Source organism: Mauremys reevesii, linkage group 5 (assembly GCF_016161935.1).
Source record: "Mauremys reevesii isolate NIE-2019 linkage group 5, ASM1616193v1, whole genome shotgun sequence".
Lineage (NCBI taxonomy): Eukaryota > Metazoa > Chordata > Testudines > Geoemydidae > Mauremys > Mauremys reevesii.
The window spans coordinates 113,090,725-113,105,469 of NC_052627.1; the positions used below are offsets into that span (position 1 = coordinate 113,090,725).

General features: G+C 40.1%; 1 long non-coding RNA gene across 13 annotated transcripts in view; it reads right to left on the reverse strand.

Moving 5' to 3' along the window:
• Positions 1-14,745, reverse strand: part of LOC120405505 — a 92,543-nt gene that overhangs the window by 13,412 nt on the left and 64,386 nt on the right. For 10 of the 13 annotated variants that reach the window (XR_005598615.1, XR_005598614.1, XR_005598613.1 and 7 more), the window contains 2 exons: positions 12,483-12,645; positions 6,498-7,034 (listed from right to left, as the gene is read on the reverse strand). This is a non-coding gene — a long non-coding RNA (uncharacterized LOC120405505). Of the gene's footprint in view, positions 1-6,497; positions 7,035-12,482; positions 12,646-14,745 lie in introns of those variants that run through there. The other 3 variants (XR_005598606.1, XR_005598608.1, XR_005598609.1) reach the window with 1 other exon arrangement.

Consider the following 14,745-nt stretch of genomic DNA (forward strand, 5'->3'; position numbering starts at 1 on the left):
GACTAAAGAAGTTCAATCTGTGTAGTTTATATAAGAGAAGGTTAAGAGGTGACTTGCTCACAATCTATAAATATCTACACAAGGAGAAGATTTCTGATAGTATAGAGCTCTTTAATCTATTAGACAAAGGCATAATAAGATACAGGGGCTTGAAGATAAAGCTAGATAAATTTAGACTTGAAATAAGGGATAAATTTTTAGTGAGGGTAATTAGCCATTGCAACAATTTACTTAGGAAGATTCTCCTCCACTGCAAAGTTTTTAAATAGTACATCAAGCTTGGATGTATAGCTAAAAATATGCTCTAGTCTAAAAAATATGCTCTAGCTCAGGAACCACTTGTTGATATTCTCTGGCCTGTGTTCTGCAGGAGGTCATACTAGGATGATCATAATTGTCCCTTCTGGCCTTAAAATCTATGATTCTGAGTAGGGATAGTTAAGAGGCAGCCTGGGGGACATTAGGAGTTGGGAAGGCAGCTGTACTGGCAGGATGGATAGGGTTTTGGACTAGGACTCAGGGCTCCTGGCTCTGCCACTGACCTGCTGTGTGACCCTGGCATGTCACTACACACCTCTGTGTCTGTTTACCCTTTGCACCCTTTGATTGTTGTATCTGTTTGGAATGTAAACTTCAAGGCAGGAACTGTCTCTCACTATGTGCTTGTACTACACCTAGCACCCCTCTCTCAGGTGGGGCCTTCAGATGCTACTGTGTTACAAAAACAACATCAAAGCACTTCTCTGTCATTGCTAGTTCCTCCTCCACAAAAAACGATCCCAGTCACACACTAGGAGTTTCTGGTGGGCAGGAAATGTAGGTTCAAGACCTATATTGGTATATTCAGTAAAACGAAACAATGTGAGAACTGCACAATACAGCAGAAACTAAAAGTAGCAGCTGGAAGAATTGTCAGCAGGCAGCAGAGAATCAAAGGAAACTACATTCACTATAATTGTGTAGTTTTTTTTTAATTCTATCCAAGGGGGAAAATCCTTGATAAGTTTAATAATTCCAGACTCTCTTACACTACAAAAACATTTCAAAATCACATAGTTCCTCCTGGACATTTAACTGTAACTAGCACGCCCCCCTAAAGTACATAGAGTAACCGGATTGGAGGGGGGAGAAGAAAACTGCAAACAATGATTTTGCTAGCTGTTTGTAGGGTCCGCATTACTTTCTCTGACTCCCACTTTTACCTTGATTCCAGTGTAATCTGATCCAAACAAATTATATGTAAATGGTTGTTTTTATTTTAGCCTTGTTCACTGAGACACTTAACATACGATCAATTGACGAACAAGATAAGAACAGCAAACAAAGATTAGCTTTTGTTTAGATAGCAGAATCACAGATAACGGCCTAACTAGAAATAGCCTGCACAGGCTCAACACTGAATTATATTATCTTTTAAAGTGCAGCATTGTGATCTCAGACATTGTATTTATCTGTTAGGACTACTCATGAAGCCTAATTTACATGAAGACTGATTTGTCAGTTCATTTTAAATAGGTACAGATTAGAAATAAGGCATATTTTTAGAGTGAGGGTAATTTTTTTTGGCTGAAGCTAAGAGAAAATGCCTTTTAATCTCTATGTTTTGCCTCAAGAAAAGCAGACTCACTTGAATTGGTAGAAGGAGAAGAGCACATGGAAAAAAAGAATAAATGCTTTAGTGAAGTTACAAAATGACAACAATCCTTCTAGGTTGAACTGCGGCTTTGTCTACACTAGGGGTTCCCAAACTTGGTTCGCGGCTTGTTCAGGGTAAGCCCCTGGTGGGCTGCGAGACACTTTGTTTACCTGAGCATCCGCAGGTACAGCCGCTTGCAGCTCCCAGTGGCCGCAAACCAAGTTTGGGAAGCCTTGGTATACACTACCCACCTTTTAGTGACACAGCTGTGCTGCTCCAGCCATGCTGCTAAAAGGCGTACAGTGTAGCTGCTGTTCTGCCGACAAAAAGCTTCCATGCACCTTTGTCGGCAGGAGAGCACTCCTGTCAACAAAGCGCTGTTCACACCAGCACTTTTCGTCGGTAACACTTTTGCCGTTCGGTGTGTGGTTTTTTAACACACCTGACAGGCAAAAGTTTTGCTGACGAAGTGCCAGTGTAGACAAAGCTTGAGTTTCATCAGTGGAGCAGTGTGGGAGATCTTGCACTGTCATTGTGAGTGCTGTATCTTTTCTGTGGATAAATGAATAATACTTTTCACTTCTGTAATATCTTCCTTACAAAACACATTACAAACATGAACAAAATCAATCTCATCACTTTCCTATGAAGTAGGTAGGGATTATATTATCTCTTTCACAGATGGGGAAACTGAGTCAGAGTGATCAACTGACTTGCCTAAGGTTAAACAGAAAGTCTGGCAGAGTGGGTAACTGAACCCACATCTCCTGACTCATAATCCCGTGTCTTAACCAAAAGACCATAATTCCTCTAATAGGACATCCCCCAAAATCCATTGATGTTAATGGGTTTTGGATCAGGTTCACAAAGAACTTCAGTCTTTAAAAATATTTATCTGATGCCTCTCACCAGCACTAATGTCACATAATTACATTTTAAAAAAGAGCATTACAATTTTAAATGTACTGGAAAAAAATGAGTGTAGTTCAAAGATATCAGTTCAGGGTCATGAGTTCTATATTTCAGAACATATATATGTACAATCGGAACACAACCAAATGTTTACATTGACTATATCTGGATATTGACAACAAGCTTTTCTAAGAGGTCATGCATAAATATTGTTCCACTGAGTGAAGCATTTTGTAAACAAATCCCATTAATTACAACGCCAATGAACATTAGTCTGTGTTAGAAAGTCTGATTCACATGGATAACCTAAGCAGGGGTTCTCAACCTTTTTCTTTCTGAGGCCTCCCAACATTCTATAAAAATTCCATGGCCCACCTGTGCCACAACAACTATTTTTCTGTAGATTAAAAACCAGATCTGGCGTTAGGGGGTAGCAGGCAAAGCAATTGCCCAGGACCCCACAGCACAGGGGGCCCCATGAACCTAAGTTGCTCAGGCTTCAGTTTCAGCCCCAAGCAGAAGTGGACCTGTAGGAGGAATTTGAAGGAAAGGATAGTGGTCTAACAGATCACATCTAGGAGCGCATTCCATTTCCTAGGGTTTCATGCAATAAAGCTCAAAGACGGTTATGGGAGAAGTGGACAAAAGAATAATGGAAATGTGGGGCTGGAAGGGACCATCACCTTGAGAGCTTATCTAGTTCAGCTCCCTGCGGTGAGGCAGGACCTAGTATACTTAGACCATTCCTGGCAGGTTTTTTTCTAACCAGTTCTTTTAAGCCTCCAATGATGGGGATTCCACAATCTCTCTTGGAAACTACTCCAGAGTGTAACTATCCTTATATTTGGAAAGCTTTTCCTAATGTCTAACCTAAATCTCCCTTGCTGCAAATTAAGGAAATTACTATTTGTCCTACCTTCAGTGGAATACAATTGATAATCATCCTTTTTAGAACAGCCCATAACATACTGATGACTGATATCAGGTTCCCCCTCTTTCTTTTCTCAAGAATAAACATGCCCAGTTTTTTAAACCTTTCCTTATAGGCACAGGCACCGACTCTGTGGGTGCTCTGTGGGTGCTCCCATGGGAAAAAGTTGGTGGGTGCTCTGCACCCACCAGCAGCCAAGCTTCCCGCCCACCCCACCTCACCTCACCTCCACCTCCTCCTCCTCTCCTGAGCGTGCCACATCCCCGCTCCTCTGCCTACCTCCTGTGGGTGCTCCAGCCCTGGAGCAGTTTCCTTCATCTTTCTCTTGCTCCTAATGTATTTATAGATTCTCTTCTTATTGCCTTTTATTTTCCTTGCTAGGTATAACTCACTTTGTGCCTTGGCATTTCTGATTTTGTCCCTCTATGTTTGTGCTATTCTTTTGTTCTCATCCTTAGCAATTTGTCCATGTTTCCTCATCCATGTCATTCAATGCTGGGGGATAAGACTAGCATCACTGGTAAAGTTGGAAGGGCTGCAGGGAAGAGGGGGTGTATAGTTCAGACAACAGCAGGTAAGTATGGATGGGCAAAGTTGTGAAAGGTCTTGAAACTGAAGACAAGAAACTTGAATTTGATGCAGTGAAAAAGGAGGAGCCAATTAAAGGATTCAAAGTGTATGTGTGGGGGGGGGGGGGCAACATGGTCAGTATGGTGGATGATGACCATAGTAACAAGGTTTAGAATACACCAGGATGGGGCATAAGATGTGGGTATTGGGGAGGCCAGAGAAGAGGAGTTTTCATATCTCACAAGGAGGTGATGATGACTTGAATGAGAGTTCTAGTGGTGTGAGCTGCAAGAAAAGTTCAGATTTTAGAAATGTTGTGGAGGAAGAGTGGCAAAATTTTGACCACGGCCTGTATGTGTTGGGTGAGGGAGACCGAAGAGTTGCAGATGAAGATGCAATTTTAAAAGAAAGAAAAATGTTAGAGAATGGCCTGGTCTGTCACATTCAGATCCAGAGATGGATCATTCAGATTTCAAGCATCCTCCACTCTAGAGTTGTGGTTCAGCTCAGAAAGATAGGGTCTATTATCCAAATTCAGATATAGGTTCAAGATTTCAATCACCTCAAGGAGTTGGTGTGATATTATCTCTAGAAAAAAACATATAATACAGTTTGCAGTTAGGTTTATATAGAGGGCAAAATATTCAGAACAGGAGTTTTATGCTGATTGATATTTGCTTGGGAGTCAAATTTGTTCTGCCTGAGAAAAGCTAGGGAAAGGGTTCCTCTTCTCTGATTCACTGAACAGAAGGTAATTGAAAGATCTCTTTATGGGAGAATTTACGACCTTTAAGCCTCGGTCGTTTTGAACTAAATAATAATGCATTTGCATCGTGACTGTATCTAATTTGAATTTTGTTTCCTGCCTAAACACTTTGAAAAGATGCATGCCTTGAGGTGTCTGCCTGAATAAAATTCCTGTGGAATTGAGGCTTACAAATAAAGTCTGTCGTGGTGCGTTAGAATCTGCCTTGCCCTAGAGAATAGCTCTCCTGATAAATTGTCTGATTTATGATGACAATTACTCCCACTGTTGTATACAAGTATACCTTACAGTAATGGGGAATTAAAGAGGCTTTCATGTGAACCAAATATTTAGCTTTGAAGTTGTGGGGAATGGAGTGCTCAGTACATCTCAGGAGCAGTCTCTAAGGAACTAACTTTTTCACTTTATAATTTCTTCTCAACATTTCTTCCTTCTCTATAATAATGCTATATGAGTTTGTAACTATACCGAGTAGTCAGAATGCTGAGATTTCATAATGTAGGGTGGGTTAACATGAGGTTCTTTCTGGCTTAAAGAACGCAGGGCTTATTCTTTGGTCTATTACCCCAGTTTTACACCAGTCTGATGCCCCTGACTCTGGTGTGAATTTAGTGTTTGCTAGTGAATCTTTTATAATAGGTTTGGTGTTTGACCATAAGATCCTCAGGAAGGGCCTTTGTTATCCATGTATTTGCAAAGTGCTGTGGACCATTACAGTACTCTGTAATCCATCACTCTACTTCTTATGCCAGAGTCATACCAACTCTGTAATTCTCTCTCTTGCCTGTTAGATATTTTGTATTTGCCTTTTGTGTCCTGCTCAGTTTGGATTAATCAAAGTGCACATGAAAAGCTGGTATGTTCTCCAGTTACTTACTACCCATGCCATAGCGGGGAGCACTTCATTCCAGGTACCCCTTTGTTAATGACAATGTTAAAAATGACTTTTAAATGGGTTGTTATGAAACAAACAACAAAATAAGTCAGTGTGAGAACTGACAAACTGCTTACAATTAGTTCTGGTCATTAGAAAATGGCACCCTTGCTGCTGGCACTGTAAAGTATACAATGTCACATTGCATGAAATATGTGGGGTCAGCCTTCCAATACACCCAAACTACTAGTTATTTATTAATTGGTAGTATTATGGGAGCGCCCAAAGGCCCCAATCAAGATCTGGACCTGTGAAACAAATAAAGCAACTTAAAAAAAACGAAAACAGGACAAAGTGGGTAATGATGAGGATGATTCTAAGGCAATGCATATACAGGATCCAATACTTTGAGATGTGAGCACCTCCACCTTCAAACGTTTTTGACTTCCATGGGAGTTAAGTTAATACCTTGCAGGGGTATTTAGGGACTGAGCTCTAAATGCTTTGTTTTCTCCATGAAGAATTGAAAAATGAGTAAAGGGCATAAGCAGCGTTTTCACATACAGAACTTTGACACTCGTCACTGCTTTCAGTGCCTTCGACTTGTGCATGCCAGCTTTCCTTGAAAACTCCAGTGAGTTATGTGAACTATGTGAATGTTATATTGTTCTATGTTGCTGTTTGGGCTGTTAAATTGGGCAATTAAGCCTTTTGCTTGAAGAGAATATGAGAGGAGGTGTTAACCAGTAACCCTAATAACATTGGAAAGTAGCTAGTGTAGTAAGTAAAAGAAATTTTAACAGTGCAATTGACTGCAGTTACAGGAGCCTTAACTCCATTCCTTTATTAGGGTTGTAACATATTCAACCCTTACCAGAGGGGTTTCCCTCTAGGTCTGTCTACACTAGTGAATTTTAGTGCACACAGCACCAGCTAAAGCACTTATGAAAGACTTCATGTCAACACATACAAGTGCTCCAAATGCTTCCCAAGCATTCCAGGTACCACTGCAACTGCACTAGAACCAAGCAAAGCTGCCATTTCAGTCTAGCATAGACAGGACGTGCAGGCAACGAATGTGCACTGGATCCACTGTTCTTCAAGCACAACTACACGGTGTTCTTGCGCAGCTTTCAGTGACAAACCTCAGAGCATTGGCTCTATCATCTGTCAAACCCAACCACTGACTATATGCATGAAGAAGCTCTTGGCTTTGCCTATTACCCCAACTCCTCTGTTGCATGCAGGCTCAGGAGCAGCTAAGGGAGTGGTCAGCTGGTCTTCCTCCTGCCAATCACCTCCCTGCTTCTCCAAGGTAGTAGTCATGCAGGATGCAAACAGGTTCCTTAAAATTAAAAACCAAAGTCAAAATCCCATTTACAAACAGTAACACTTCTTCCCATCACAAAACTAGTTTTTTCAATTTTAATGAAGAAACTAATTTTACTTTAACTCTGACCCCAAACTCCTCCTCCTGACATGTCACCTGAAAAACACAAGGTAAACATGTATTGCACACGTACTTAACACATGTACTCATCGCACTGGGAGCTCAGGTTGGCACTGTGGGTAGAACATAGGGCATGGAAGGTTAGTAGCTCATTATGATCCAAGTTTTCTAAAATTTTCAATGATTAGCCTTAAACATTTTTCAAACAAGTACATTTGGACTTCTTGGAAATAGGTGTTACAGTAACAGAACACAAAAGGCCAACTCCAGACTTAAATGATTTAATCTAAAGGGTGTTTAATACTATTTCCAAGCTGCTATTTAAAAGAAGGCTTTTAAAATAGATTTTTACTATTATGTGTAATGTATCGAGTTCCATAGATGTACATAGTGCTTTACAGACATGTGAGACAACAACTTCTCTGCCCAGAAGACCTTGCAATCTTGATTACTATTAACAAGTGGTAACCAATCACAAAAGGATGTAGAGAAGGGAAGAAGAGTTAATAGAGAACAATGAAAAAAGGGATGCTGTTCTTCAAGGGGAAGCAATGGGTGCTGTGTGCACTCAGCACCTCTGAAAGTCAGACTGCTCATTCAGGAACCTACACATGGATTTAGACGTCTATGTCTAGGCATCCAAGCTTGAAAATTTTAGGCACATAGTAAGTTATCATAATAGACATTGGGCCAAATTCCAAAGTCCTTACTCAGTTCTTACACTGACAAAAGCCAGATTGGCATCTGTGATTGTGCCTGAAGAGAGAATGAGTAAAAACTGAGTAAGAACTTCAGGATTTGGGCCATTGAGATTGGAGGTGGAAAAGACCTAAAAGGTCATTGTTACCATAGCAGAATTATTCCCTTCACCAGACGTCAGTAGCGTTTCACTGATTGTTATTGTTTCTTAGTCCTTTTTTTCCACAGTCAGATGTTTTCCCAGGGAGCAGTGCAGATTCTCATTCACATAATGCACTTTGACCCAAAGATAAGAGCATGATATTGCCTGAGACACTTAATTAAGAGAACATCTTCCCAGTGGTCTGTAGCTGCAGTCTTCAGAAGCACGATTTTGTTTCTGACTATAGATTAATTAATTAAAGTTGCAAGCACATTTTTCCCTGTCAGACTTTTGACTGGCTCTGAAATGTGTGTGGACAGTTTAAAAGAAATATCTTCTGTCAGCACAATCGCACAAGCTTCACTTCATATTTTGTTTAAAACAAAAAAGAACAGATGCCTGATAAATTGTAGCACCAGAGTTGAAACTTGCATCGTCAGCATTGACTTCATAACTGTGTGAACATTACCCAACTCCCTGGGCCAGGTCTGATTTCTGTTACATGACTGCAAACCCACAGTAACTCTTCTGAATTCAGTGGAGATTTTCAGGATTTATACTGGTGTAAATGAAATCAGAATTCATCTCCATGTAAGGACAAACAATTGAAACTGTTTATACACAGTCTGAAAGATAGTTGCAGAATATTTTGACACTTAACAGGTGGGGAATGGGCAAGCTGAGGAAAGTCTGGCTTTGGCTTTTCCTATCCACCATAAACGTTTCTGAATCTGAACTTTTGCATCCTATGCTCCAAGGATAGGTTCCCAGAGTGCAGGGCTCTTAGCCGGTCACATGCAGAAATTACTGGCCCTATTCTAACCCTTGTGCTGTGGTGATGATGTTCTCGGTCTTCAGCTTTCTGAGGAAATATCTAACCCTATTTTCATGCCCTCAGTCTGGGGAGGGTCACCCAGAATATAAGGCTCTGGCACGTGATGGAATTTGTGCCACAATGCGAGCAACACAGTGTCTGCCAAACGTGACCTCACAGTCACTGTGTTAGGTTCAGCTCACTCAAACTGGTTGGGATTTCCACCTGATTCATTCATAGAACTACAGTGAATATCACAAAAGGCATATCACACACCTGTGATTCCAGCAGGGCATGACACGCTTTGTCTCCTCACAAGCTCTCTACATTGTACACAGGCAACTGAGACAGCATGTGAAGAAATAATCTACTACTGGTAAGGGCCATGAGTAAATTACGTCCAACCTGAGAGTAAGGAGGAAGGAAATGTATTTTTCCAAGTCACAATTTATTCCATGGACTGCTTCAGAGGTGGTGCAGCTATGCACCATCCCTTATCTAGCTGAGATGTAAAGTCTCAATCTTGTTCTAAGAAATTAAGGGTCAACCCAAAGTCCTTACTGATGTCAGTGAGAGTTTTGCCTGAAGGAGGGGTGAGCACAGATGTCAGGATTTGGTCTGACATGCCCAGTGAATTCAGTGGGAATTGAGAGTTCTCTGCACCTTTCAGGAAATCTCTAACTTTCAACATAAATAGATGAAAATTTCATCTCCATTAGGACTTTTACCTTTACAAGGACACTGCTGTTTGGCATAAGGCCCCAAGCTAGTTTTTATAAGGAGAATTTTTGAAAGAATAATATGAATGGAAAAGTTGTTATGGTATGTTCTCATTATAATGAAAAGCATTTTACATTTGAACATCACTTGCCATGTTGTGAGTCCAGCTAACACTGGAATGTGAGTGCCTGAAAACCAGAATATGAACATTACCAGAAAGTGAGTATAAAAAAAAGTGACACTGATGACTGTTTTCAATTTGTATTTCATGCAACTGAGAGAATGTAAATAAATGGTCTCAATAATAAAAAGAAAAGTAGATTTTGAGAAATCCTTTGAGCCAAATTCTGGCTGGCATTTGTGCCTGGCTGCATAAGGAAGCACCCCAAATCAGTTTCCCCCATAATCTACAGAAAGACCACATCACAGACCGCTTCAAGAGGTTCAGAAAAGAATCATGGAGCAACATTCATTGTGAGGTCCAGGGGCCAGGAATGTTCATTTAAGCTTGTATATGCCCTTGCCTGGCAATAGTTCTGCAGATGACACATGCACCTGAAAGAAATAGTCTATATAGAGAGAATGTGCATGAGGCCGTAGGAGGCACAAAACTAATACCACAGTCGGTGCTCTAGTCTAAAGGGCTCAGTTGTATCTGATGAGCACAGACAGCTGTTGGGGGTGGTGAAGAACTACACCACTACAGGAGGCCTCTGGAAGGCCATGATCCCACCTCCTCACTGCTTTCCCCCACCCCCTTTGAAGTGGCTAGCATCCCAAGGAACATTAAGAGAGACTACAATTGCAAAACTTCTTTGCTCTTGCCTCCCCTAAGCACCAACCCTTTTTGAAAGGGAAACCCAAAGAGTTCCAGAATGTGCCCAGATGTTTTTGAAAATCAAAGATGTTTGTTAGTACAGCTGATTGAAATACTGTTTTCTGGCAGAAAAAAGATATGGTAAAATTTTTTAATCAAATACAAACATTTTGGTGGGGAAATAATTTTCAACCAGCCTTTGATTTTATTTTGTCCCCCCCCTAGGAAATTTCAAAGTGAAAAGACAATTTATTTAATTTCAAATGGTATTTCGTGTCATTTAAAAAAAATAAATTAAAATCAAACCACAATGAAAACTGTTTATTAAAATAGAAATGAAAATTTTGCTTTTAGAAATTTCCCATGAAAAAAAAAATTGCTCAAAATTTCTCATGGTAAAAATGTTTTTGACCAACTACAGTCACTAGCTATAGAAGTAAAGATTTTTCTTTAAATACATGAGTGTTATGTTGAGAACCCTCTAAGCAAACATCCGTTTTGTCATTTACACTGTCAAACACAAGTATTGGGAATGACAGTTTTTAAATCTGGAAAAAGCTCAGCAATGCTGTCTTAAACATTTTTGAAATGCCATGAACGAGAAGTATAACCACATCCTGCTGAATATCTGGATAATAATAACATGGTGTGAAACTTTGCGGAGATGTGTCCCAAATAATTAACCTCTTTGGTCAACTTCCTTTTGTCTGGTGCCAGTTGCCATATGGAACCTCTAAAATGTTCATTTACGATCAATGGAGAATTTGCCCTGTTGTTGTGCTGTTATTTTACTTTAAAGATAAAACTTTTTTTTTTAAAAGTCCATTGAGATCTCAACTCATTAATAAAAATAAACATTTAGACAGAAAATAAGCAATTACCTATTCATAATGAATGCTTTTAGTGCTGGGTGAACCAGTTGAGATAAAATTGAAACTGACCCAAACTGGAAGAGTGAAACAGAACCAATTTTTTATTCAGTTAATAAAAAGTTCCATTATTTTGCATTTACACTGGCCTCTACCCTTCCTGGCTGTAGCTGAGGCTAGAAGCACAAAGGTTAAAATACAAGTGTTCTGTCCATTTTGTGCCGAATTTGGAAAGAGCCATAAATCCCTCAAGAAAGCACACTTGCTTTAGAATTCCAGCCTAAGGGCCTGATCCTCTTCCTGCTGTAGTCAGTGAGAGGCCATTTACTGATTTCAAAGAGAGTTGGATTGGGTCTAGGTGTAGTAAATGTCATTGTTTTGGATAGTTCGGTTGGGCTGAGGTTTGGATAAGCATCTACCCATTTAATTCATTACCTGACCCCAACTGAATTGCCAAAATGGAAGGTCCACCTACCGCTCGTTTTTACATTCCAAATCTTGAGCTCAGGGAATTTGTGTGTTTCTCTTGTAACATTCATGTCACTAATGTGATCATCTAAAGTAATGCAGGAGCTGTGTCTTTCATAGTGCTTTTAGAGAAGGCCCCTGTAGTGTGGTGGAGACAGGATACGACTGAGTGAATACTGTGCACATTTGATAGACGGGGTAGTGCTCTCTGACACTCTAGCTCCAGTCTAGCTAAACAGAGTCTGCTGCCTAATATCATGATACCAGGCCTTGGCTAAGCAGTCAGGGAAGGGACTGCAGACAATCCCAAGACAAACCCCCTTGAAGTCTGGAAAAGTTCAAATCAGGATCCCAGTTTTGCAGCTCAAAGCAATCTGCAAGCGCTTTAGGTGTCAGTGATTTCTCTATCTAGGTTCTCTTACTTCACCCATCACCAGAGCATCTGAGTGTGAGAGCACAGCAGTCATAAGAAACTCAGAACTTTGTTGTCCTTAACTCATGTTTTTGAAGCTACATGATGGAAGAACTAATTTTTAACAACTTGTGTTAAGCTGCATTTACAGTGCAATATTTGTAACTTCTAACTCTACATATGTGTTCTGTAGGGAAATGAGATCTCCAAGAGCTCTGTGTGTGTATATTTAAAGCATTTCAGTTCACCTTTAACCACAAGCTTCTATAACACAAGAGGATGCTGTTTCAACTTCAGAGCTATAAGCTCAAGGGTCTTCAGAGGCCTGTGACCTTGGAGCCTTTTGAGCTGGACAAATCAACAACCAACAAAGGCCACAGTACCCAGGCCCTGCCACCCTACCTTCAAAGCATCTGTGGGTGCTCACACAGCAATTTCCTCCTTCGTAATCTGACAATTACAATGTAGTCATGGGGCTTTTCTTTCTCTCTCTTTTTTTGCTGGTCTTGGTGCCTTTTTCAGCTTTCAGGCTGCTACACGTTGTCAGAAGTCTGGCTTCAATGGTCTGAAGGGAGACAGATACTGATAAATTTCCTTTTGATCTCTGCTCTGCAAAACCACTCAGTCAGAAAAAATAGAGGGGTCTGTGTGTGTAGGGGTTGGAGGATGTGAAAGGCAGAAAGCACCCTATCATGCTAGAGTGAATGTAACTTCCATTTCACATTAGATCCCAAAGAGGAACATGAATTGGGTAAGTATGTTGCAAATCAAGGCAACAAAGCATAAGGAAATGAAACAAAAACTAATTTAAGATCATTACCACTGCAATTATTTGAGAAAAGTCATAGTTGAATGATATGCATTGATATCAGTGTTGAAAGGCTGGAGTTTGTAATCTATAAACTAATCTACTTTGGTTCTGTATTCATGACACTGAATTAAAAGTAACTGTTTCAGTTTGATGAGAATGTACTAACTTGCCTTTAATCACCCTGGTCAGCATTTACACAAGCAGTTCACTAGCTTTGTCTGCACTAGGCTTAGGCTCTACCTAGGCTTAGCTATTGGAAGCACTAATGAAGACAGGGTGCCAGTGTTTTAAATGCCATGTCATGTAGATGTGCTGTTGGCAGAATTAGGAAACACAATGCTTAAGATACCAACTGCTGCCTTGAGCCCTTTCTACTCAAAAACTCACAACATTGCTAGCACTGGTGAAATTAAACCACTGGAAACAAAGGTGGAACTTTTGGAGCAAAAAAGCCTCATTGTAAATACCTCCAATGAGATTACTTGGATGGCCAAGTGTTTACCAACACGAATTAAAGCTCCAGAAAGAGGTCCCAGATTACAATATCTCCCAAACTAGCTTTTTCTCAAAGGCATATCTGTTTCTTTTGATTGCTACATACATTCTGCTTAACAGAACACATAAACATTTATAATTAGACCTGTAAAGAAAAAAATTAAGCCATGTGTAAAGTATTTTCTGTTGACAGGAATGCTTTTTTTAAGGTAACAGGCATATATTAAACTTATAAAATAGCTAGTAATTGTAATGTGTAACAAAAACTGATAGCAAAATGCTAGATACAGAGTGTGTGGACAAAACTAACACCACTTTTATATATGGTTTAACAGGGTTTGTACTATATTAGTTTACATTAAGGTATGTGTTATATCTTTTGCTCTTTATACAAAAACAACAATATGAAGAAGGGACAAAGGGATAGTCAGGTTCCAAATAACCGCTCTGTATTCTGTGTATTCTTCTCAGTTCAAAACTCTGCATTTCAATGGTCCATGACAAATCCATTATATTTTCAAATAAACCATTCCCCTTTCTCTGGAGGCTTACAAAGTTTTGAAACAAAAGGAGTCATTCTACCACAGGCTCTTCCAAACCATATCACAGTACATATGTACAGTATATCATCATATTGTTCTTAAAGGAAATCTCAGTTTAATATAAATGATATGCTTCTCACTGCCTTTAATTACGAAGAAGAGTAAATTACTGAAAAAAGGTTTTAAATTTAATTAACAAATAATAGAACAGGACTATGACCTCTTGACAGTCTCATATACTTAGCTATAGTTGAGATTCTGTTCTTCTTTTAGGGGTCAGTTCTATAACCCATACCCATGTGACTAGGATAAGGATTTCTAGGATTAAAGATTGCGAGAGCTATTCCTGTGAGCAAAGGTTGCAGGATTAGGAAATTAACAATATTTTGCATGTTTATATTGCCTTTCATCCAAGGATTTTAAACCTCTTACCAACATCAATGAATGTAGACTTCAAACACCCCTCTGAAGTAGGGGATTCATATTCCCTCCACCTCCTTTCAGGGTTCACTTGTACCTACCAGATGTGCATTAGGGGGGTGAGTAGGTGGGATTGTGTTTCAGGGTTCCACAGTCCTTCCTACAGTTCCCTGGAATACAGAAGGAAACAGGCGCACTGCACCGTCCTTTAGACTGGTCCCATGTACTCCCCTCTCTGAGCCCAGCTAGCTCTGTTAGCCAGTGTGTAGGGGTTGACTGGTGATAGTGGGATCACAGTCTTGTCCATGCCAACTTGGTGTGAGCAATGGCATCTTGCACCCTCCTGTCCTGTATACCTGTGCAGCAACTGGGCACTAGCTGGCCCTTTCAGGTGAAA